The sequence below is a fragment of the Ovis canadensis genome, chromosome 13, assembly GCF_042477335.2.
Source record: "Ovis canadensis isolate MfBH-ARS-UI-01 breed Bighorn chromosome 13, ARS-UI_OviCan_v2, whole genome shotgun sequence".
In the NCBI taxonomy this organism is placed as follows: domain Eukaryota; kingdom Metazoa; phylum Chordata; class Mammalia; order Artiodactyla; family Bovidae; genus Ovis; species Ovis canadensis.
In genome coordinates, this window is record NC_091257.1 from 49,656,849 (window position 1) to 49,665,648 (window position 8,800).

At 46.3% G+C, this 8,800-nt stretch overlaps 1 long non-coding RNA gene across 1 annotated transcript; it reads left to right on the plus strand.

The window, feature by feature from the left end:
- The first annotated feature begins 7,966 nt into the window (after window positions 1–7,966).
- LOC138417847 (uncharacterized) lies at window positions 7,967–8,461 on the plus strand. The gene is made up of 2 exons (XR_011248321.1): window positions 7,967–8,066; window positions 8,284–8,461. It is a non-coding gene; the product is annotated as an uncharacterized lncRNA (long non-coding RNA).
- Window positions 8,462–8,800: the final 339 nt, after the last annotated feature.

The following is an 8,800-nucleotide window of genomic DNA, read 5'->3' on the forward strand; positions in this document are numbered from 1 at the left end:
GGCCCCGCAGCAGCAAAGACCCAGCACAGCCAATAAATAAGTAAATGATTTTTTTTTTAAGAGAGAACAAGGGAATGAAAGAGATTCTGGGTCCAAGAAGAGCACCCCACAGTGGCAGAGCCTGGCAGGGGTGACATCAGGAAGGCCTAGATGGAGCTGAGGGTTCGGGAAAATTGCCATGCAGGATGGCCCTTCCAGCCACTTTGCAATGACATGCATGGGACCACCAGCTCTGGGCACTGGGGGCAGCGAGGCCAATCCTTCTCCAGAAGCGGCAGTGCATAAAATCTTATTTACTTGTCCAATGTGAAAAGCAAGAAAGCTCTGAGAAAATCAAAGCCAGAGACAGGGAAAAGCTGATGAGGGAAACAAAAACATTGCTTCTTATATAGTAAGTCCCCTAACATGCATGGATATGAGAGTTGGACTGTAAAGAAAGCTGAATGCTGAAGAATTGATGCTTTTGAGCTGTGGTGTTGCAGAAGACTCTTGAGAGTCCCTTAGACTACAAGGAGATCCAACCAGTCCATCCTAAAGGAAATCAGTCCTGAATATTCATTGGAAGGAATGATGCTGAAGCTGAAACTCCAATAATTTGGCTACCTGATATGAACAGCCGACTCATTGGAAAAGACCCTGATGCTGGGAAAGATTGAAGGTGGGAGGAGAAGGGGACGACAGAGGATGAGATGGTTGGATGGCATCACTGACTCAATGGACATAAGTTTGAGTAAACTCTGGGAGTTGGCCATGGACAGGGAGGGCTGGTGTGCTGCAGTCCATGGGGTTGCAAAGAGTTGGACACGACTGAGCAACTGAACTGAACAGAACATGCGAATGAGTTTCATTTCAAGAGCATGTTCCTAAGTCCAATTCATTCAGAAGTCCAATAATGTTAGCCTAGAAACCCAACCACGCAATTGGCTATAATACTGTACTGTAATATGTTTATAATACAAATAATACATTAAATATAAACAAAAAATAAAACATCTTTAATGTGCTTTAATCTTAAGTACAGTTCCTTGAAAAGTACAGTAGTACAGGACAACAGCTGAATTACAGGGGCACATTCGCATCCTTAAAAGTTTGAAACTTGAAGTTTGTATGTGGGGACTTCCTGTGCTTGTATTCAGCTGGGAATCTGTAAAACTCCCTCCTGGTACCATGTGTGAGTGAGATACGGAGAAGGGATCAGGTGACGGCAGGTACAGTCACACCCGGCTCCAGATTCCTGTGCTTGAAGGTGAATGATAACTCCTCAGCTGAAGTCACCTCCAATCCCTCTGTTTGTGTTCCTCATTTTCACTGTCAACTCTGATCAGGATTTTGGAAGGACTGATGCTCAAGCTGAAGCTCTAATACTCTGGCCACCCGATGTGAACAGCTGACTCATTGGAAAAGACCCTGATGCTGGGAAAGACTGAGGGCAGGAGGAGAAAGGGGTAGCAGAGGATGAGATGGTTTGATGGCATCACTGACTAAACAGACATGCGTTCAAGTAAACTCCAGGATAGTGAAGGACAGGGGAGTCTAGTGTGCTGCAGCCCATGGGGGTCAAAAAGAGTCAGACATGACCTCACAGCTGAACAACAACTGATCAGGATGCCAAAGGTGCTCTTATAACTTAACCCGGAACATGGAGCCAGAGGGGATCACTGACATCAGAACAGAAGAATCAGGACTCAAGAGGATCTCAGCAGAACGTAACAATGAAGGAACAAAGTTTAATGGAGATAAATGTTGTCTATGATATATATGTTATATACCCCTAAGTTTAGGTCTGAGAGATCTGGCTTAATAGGAATTCATGTGAAGAAACAGGAGAGGCTTTTAGTTATTGAGAACCCTTTATGAACCCATACTAGAGTTACCCTCAAATATTAACCAGACCTTGGAATGCATTGAGAGAAAGAAAGCATATACATCAATGAGGCACTTGAGGACTGTACCTCCCCAGTGTTTGGATTTCCTGTTTTAATGATCAGGTCCAGAGAGAAGTGGTTCAAGTGATGATGACTCTGGAAATCCCATCATCAAGAACTGACTGAAGAAGCTCAAGGGTTTGAGTATGAAACAAGAAGGCTTATAGGAGACTTGCTAGCCGTCCTCTAATATATGGAGGACCATCATGGGAAAGGAGTAATAGATTTATTCTACGATACTCCAGAGGGGCAAGATTAAAATGAATGAATGAAAGATACAGGAAGAGCTTCAACTCAACACATGGAAGACTTTTCCAAAATGAATGTCTTATATCGTAGTTAACTCCCACCCCTGGAAATATCCACCTAGGGATATTACAGAGAAGACTTTTGGAATCCAGGGAGATACAATAGCTGAACAAAATGCGGGATCCTTTATGGTGGAAATTCCAAGCACTGTGGCAGCTGCAATGCTCATCAATTTGGACCATGAAAGCAGCTGTCTCCTGCCCCTACAGTAACCAGAGGATGGCTCTGGTCCTAGAGTCAGGTTACTTTTCCCCTTAGTTTTGAAGGTTGGTAATAAATCAATAGCTTTGTTGTAGCCAGACTGAAGTTCTGGCTTTTCACATTGGCAACAACAATCTCTCATTTGACTGGAATGCAATTTGAGTAAAATTAACTCACTTTCCATATGGTCAGGTGTGCAGAAAGCCCCGAGTCCTGATTCATTTTTCCTGGATTGTGATTCTTTCATATTCATCTGCACTGTTTAAGGTCTCCTATTTATAGCTGGTGAGACATTGAGGTGGTCTGGGGGTTGACTCCTTACATTCGTTCCTCTAGAAAACTCACAGCAGCTATAAAAGTTGGCTATTTTCTAGCAATTGCACGTCTATTATTTTTCATGTCAACCACGGGACACCTGCAAAGACATATCTGTGCTGACCTTCTAAAAGTTCAACTTGGTTTTCTTTGTCCTGCAAAGAACACGTCTGATGCAAGTCAGACGGGGTTTAGGTCATTAGTGGGAGTCTGCTTAAGGGAGTGGAGTTGTGCTTAAGGGATGGAAAGAACAACAACAACAACAGATGAGTGTGTGTCCTCAGGCTGAGACAATAATGATGGTGAAATGGACACCTTCTGAGACAACAGGAGGCTGTATAAATTTACATAAACTTAAGAAAGCTCTTGGGTATTTCTGAGTCTGTAGAGATGGAGAAAAACTTTCCCCAATACTTATGAGGCTGACTTTGCTGAGAACACGAGTCATTTTCCTTAATGTGTGTGTATATATATGTGTCCCCATGGCTCTGGTAGATATGAGCTACAGAAAATTCTCAGAGTTTATCAGGCAAATCAGTAGATTTTACTCTTGCTGCCGTCTCTGCTTCCGGAGAAGGCAATGGCAACCCACTCCAGTATTCTTGCCTGGAGAATCCCAGGGACGGGGGAGCCTGGTGGGCTGCCGTCTATGGGGTTGCACAGAGTCGGACACAACTGAAGTGACTTAGCAGCAGCAGCAGCAGCAGCCATCTCTGTTTCCAGCCTGAGAGGAAGATGACCTCTCATCTTCATTACCTGATGTTAGCACATCCAAGTGGCTGTGTGATGCTTGGCAACACAGTAAGTTAGAATTGCATTTACTTTCACCTCCACACTCTTTTTCTTTTTTTGCATTTAAAAATGACTTGGTGGTCAAGTGGTTAATAATCTGCCTGCCAGTGCAGGGGATATGGGTTCGATCCCTGGTCCGGGGAGATTCCACATGCTGCGGAGCAACGAAGCTGGTGGGTTACAATCACTGACCCCATGTGCCACAACTACGGAGGTCTATGAGCCCTAGAGCCTGTGCTCTGCAACAAGAGAACCCATTGCAATGAGAAGCCGGCATACCACAGTGAAGAGTAGCCCCCCCTACCCCACCGCCTGCTCACTGCAACTAGAGAAAGCCCTTGCACAGCAATGAAGACCCAGGATAGCCAAAAATAAAATAAAGAAAATAAACAAACAAATAAATCTTAAAAGATATATATATAAGGACTTATATTGGGGGTCCAGTGGTTAAGACTCTGCACTTCCTTTACAAGGGGCATTGGTTAGATCCCTAGTCTGGGAACTAAGATACTGCATGCCACATGGCGAGGTTGAAAGAAAAAAAAAATAATAAATAATATGACTTTTAATATTTTAAGAATTTCTAACAGTCTGAGAAAAGAAACAACTTCAGAGATGAATATGGAGTGTTTTACCTGATGGGCAACCTTTTGATAAATACTCGCTGGGACATGCACTAAAAAGCTTTTCAAAAGGCCAGTTAAGAATTTGCCCCATGACTGGAGGGGTGCCCTTGCCCCACCTTCTTCATGAAACCCTTGGGTGAAAGAAGAGAGGATGATGACAGCATGTGTTATTATTGGAAGCTGTCTTGTTGTGTGGCCCTGAGGCAGCCTGTGTGCCTTGTGGGTGCAGATCCTCCATGTGTGGGTGGGTATGTGGGGGGCAGAGGGTCTGTGTGCAGACGGGGCAACTCTCCTGGTAGTAGAAATACAAGGACCCTTGGCTTCCACATGTACAGAGTATGAATTTGGAACAGAAAAGGGTCTTTAGAAATAACTTTGCTGCATAGTAGGATCTGCTGTGGAGCTTTGAAAAGAAAACCACAAACAGTACCTATGAAAGTGAAGACACTCAGTCGTGTCTGACTCTTTGGGACCCCATAGACTGGAGCCCGCCAGGCTCCTCTGTCCAGGGGATTCTCCAGGCAAGAATACTGAAGTGGGTTGCCATCTCCTTCTCCAGGAGATCTTCCTGACCCAGGGATTGAACCCAGGTCTTCTGCATTGCAGGCAGATTCTTTACCATCTGAGACACCAGGAAAGCCCAAGAATACTGGAGTGGGTAACCTATTCCTTCTCCAGGGAATCTTCTGGACCCCAGAATTGAACTGGGGTCTCCTGCATTGCAGGTGGATTCTTTACCAGCTTAGCTGCCAGGGAAGCCCTAAACCTATTGTTGACTGAAAAAAAAAGAAAATAACACAACCTGAAAGTTGAGAATTATGTTTTATTTGGCGGACTTTCCGAGCACTTAAGCCTGGGATGGTGCCTCTCAGGAAGCTCTGAGGGACCAACAGAAGAGGTAGGGGAGGAACCAGAATATATAGGAGGTTTGCAACAAAGACCAGTAGTTGGAACATCAAAAGATGACTGTTAATAGAAGAAAACCAGGCATCACTGGTTAAGAAATTAAGCACTTTTCTTTGTGTGGAAAGATGCAAGAATCTGGGCTCACTGAAACCACTCCTTTGATAAGTGTCTGAGCTAGAGCCAGTATAGCCTGCTCTTTCCCATCCTGAATCTCCTCAGGGTGCACAGTTTGCAGGAAGGGCTACAGTGCTTGCTGGCTTGATGCATGCATTTTCCTTTGTTTTCAGAAGTGGCAGGTGACATTTTTTCTGGCAACACTACCAATGCCTGTGCTGTAAACCACTTGAATAAGACTTTCTGATGATAGGGCCCAGGCATCTGTATTATCTAAGCTACTAGATAATTTCATGTATATTAAGACCAAAAGATCCAATTGATACTGGTCTAATCCCTTTATCTTACATACTGTGATCACACAATTAATTAGCGCCTGCACTGGAGGTAGATTCTCTGGTATGTTCTCTTTAAATATAAATAAATAATAATATAATATTATAATAAATAATATATAATATTATGTAATATATAATAAATAATCCAGAAGGGGAAAAACAGAGTTGATTTTTGGTGTTTCCAGTCTTTCCACTCTTCCGTATTCACCTTTTTGGCTGTGTTCTCATTCCCAGCCCATCCTCTTAGGTTTCTGTGTCCTTAAATTTCCTCGCCTTCCTTCTACCCTTTGGTGTTTAGGAAAGACCCTTTCACACTCATGGTGATTGGTGAGTATCTTCTTTCCCTGGATATATTGGCAAAGCCTTTAAAGCCACTTCATTTTTCTGGGATTTCAGTTCTATCAGCTGTAGATAGAGTTTGGGGCTCAAGGATATGGTTCTCAGAATGGAAATGTAGATATTAGCAAATGGGTAGTAAAGGAATTCTCATTTGAGAAGGACATCGTCTGTCATCCTTGAAATTACATGTAGTTGCCTGAGTTCCACATTTTAATGGGAGCCTGGCACTGAAGTGTGTCCAGTCCAAAAAAAAAAAAAATTTGACTTCATGCTGATTCTACGCCACAGAGGAACTTGGTCCATCTGTCATACTGCTGCTGCTGCTGCTAAGTCACTTCAGTCGTGTCCGACTCTGTGCGACCCCACAGACGGCAGCCCACCAGGCTCCCCCGTCCCTGGGATTCTCCAGGCAAGAACACTGGAGTGGGCTGCCATTTCCTTCTCCAATGCATGAAAGTGAAAAGTGAAAGTGAAGTCGCTCAGTCGTGTCCGACTCCCAGCGACTCCATGGACTGCAGCCCACCAGGCTCCTCCGTCCATGGGATTTTCTACTATTCCACCAGAATAAGTCCTTTTGTGATTCTTTGGGAAATCAGGAATTAGCTGTTAGTTGTATAAATGGAAAAGATGGACTGAAAAAAATTTTCTTTTTCTAAATGAGAAAAGTAGAAAAATTGTTGGACTAAGGGACAGGAAGAAAATTGTTAAAATGTATGTACAGTGTGTGAATAGTGAGCTGGCAGATTCTTTCAATTTTTTAAAGTTTTATAACAAAGTTTTTTTTATAAACATGTGTTGTTTCTATAATCAGAAAACACACATTTAAAGAATAGGCCCCATGCTAGAGGTTTGTGGAGCTGCAGGACTGAATATTCAGGCTGCCCAGCTGTCCAAATGCCTGCCCCTTATGGGTGTTAGTATTTTACCAGCAGATGTCTATCCCTTTGACAGCAAACAGCTCTAGGAGACAAAATATTAATGTCAAGTCTTATGAAGCAAGTCTTATGGCCAGGCCAGGCTGGAAGTCATGCCTTCAGGTTGCTGACATTTTCTTGTCACGCGGGGTCTATGATCCTCCAATCAGAACAGTCAGGGAAGTGACAGGCATGGGATGACTTCCTCCTTCTTGGCACATGAACAGGAAGTGGCTTTATTGGTAGAGATGGTTGAGGGAAAGAAATGGGGGCATATATGCTTGAGGCTTATCTTTGTGGCTAAGAAACACGTTCAGTGAATATATATGATAATTGTACTTGTGCTAATGCCTGAGCCAGGAGCCCATCCCTTCCTCAAGGAGCTCACATTTTAGTGCAAGGAAGCAGCTGAGAAGCAACGAGAACAAATAAGGATGTGACATGGAGCGGTAAAAGGTGCCAAGTGTGTGGGTAAAGAAAGGGGTGAAGGGGTAGCAGCAAGGAACCGACACCACCAGGTCTGGGGAAGAGGTCGCTGCCCGGCTTTCTACCCAGGTTTAGAGGGAATGGGTGCAGCCTGAGAAAGGCTGGTTGGTCTTCGGAGGAGGGGGGCACATTCCTCCGAGGAGTCAGGGTTGGGGGTGGGGGCTGGGGGCAGAGGGATGCAGATGTCCAGGTCAGGAGCTCCATTTCCGGGGGCTGGGTAGCAGAAGGCTCCAGGCAGCGTACCCTGTTCCTGCGTTGGATGACCTAATAAGGCCTCTTCCATCTTGCCTGCTCACAGTCTGGCCAGAGAGAGGACTCCCTGTTCTCCCTGGCAGGCACTGCGCAGGCCACAGTGTTTAGGATTTCTGAGCACCAAGGAGTGTTCCAGCCAAGGGCTTTCCATGTGACAGTCCCCTGAGCTGGGGGGAAGGGTTTGGGAGGCAGAGGGGTGCAGGAGGGAGGGGAGGATGCAGGAGAGAAGAGGGGGTTGTGGAGGAGGTGGAGGGCCTGGGAGGTAAGGGGGGTGCAGGAGGGAGGGGAGGATGCAGGAGGAAGGGGAGGGGGAGGATGTGGAAGGGAGGGAGAGAGGAGGAGGGTGCAGGGGGGAGGAGGAGGGTGCAGGGGGGGAGGAGGAGGGTGCAGGGGGAGGGGGAGGCTCAGGGTGAGGAGCGTCCCATTTCAGCCTCTGGCACCAACTTCTCCTTTGAGACTGGGCAGACGGGGAAGAGAGATAAGAAAAAAATGCCAGGGCTCCAGTTGTACACAGAAGCTTTTCTAAAGCAGTTGGAGCCGCAGAGAAAGGTAATTGAGAAGGGAGAGAAAATAAAGGACTATTGAAGCAGGGTGTCTGGGGCTGGGAGGCATCTCTGCCGCGTGGGTGTTAGAGGGTTTCTTCTGGCCGGTGCCCCGACGGCCGGCTGGGGCCACGGTCACAGGTCTTTCCTTGTCTTGTGGGAGGTAATTCAGGAAAGGACTCCAACATCTGGGGAGGGGAAGCGTGATCTCCTGTTTTTTCCAGGCTCTTCACAGGCTGGAGCTGGAGGAAGCTTCTAGATCACAGCCGTGGAGTCACGTGCTGGGGCCTCGGTGAGCCCCCAGTAGGGAAAACTATCCGTCCGAGGCCACGCCCACCAGCATGTCATTCCTGCCAGGCCTGTCTCTGACCTGCCTCCGTAAATAAAAGCATGTAAGGGACATTTGATTGGTGTTTGCCTGTTCTCTTGCCATTAAAGGGCACACTTTGAGGCAGGAGGTTCAGGCCAGCGAGAGCTACCTGCCTCATGTCTCGAGGAGGACGGAGGGTTGACCAGGCCTGAGTTCAGGTTTTATGTTAAAGCGAACTTGATCACCTTTGTCATCAGCTGCACACTGAGGAAGTCATCCAGGGGATTCGAGACCAGGCATGGCCTTCTCCCTGCAGACTTGTCCTGGGCCTGCAAGTCCTTCCTTCCTGACTGGTGAGGAAGCAAGTGTGGGCTGGCGCTGGTCTATGGAGAGATGCTGAATCCTGAGCCAGGAGTGGCCTCAGCGAATCA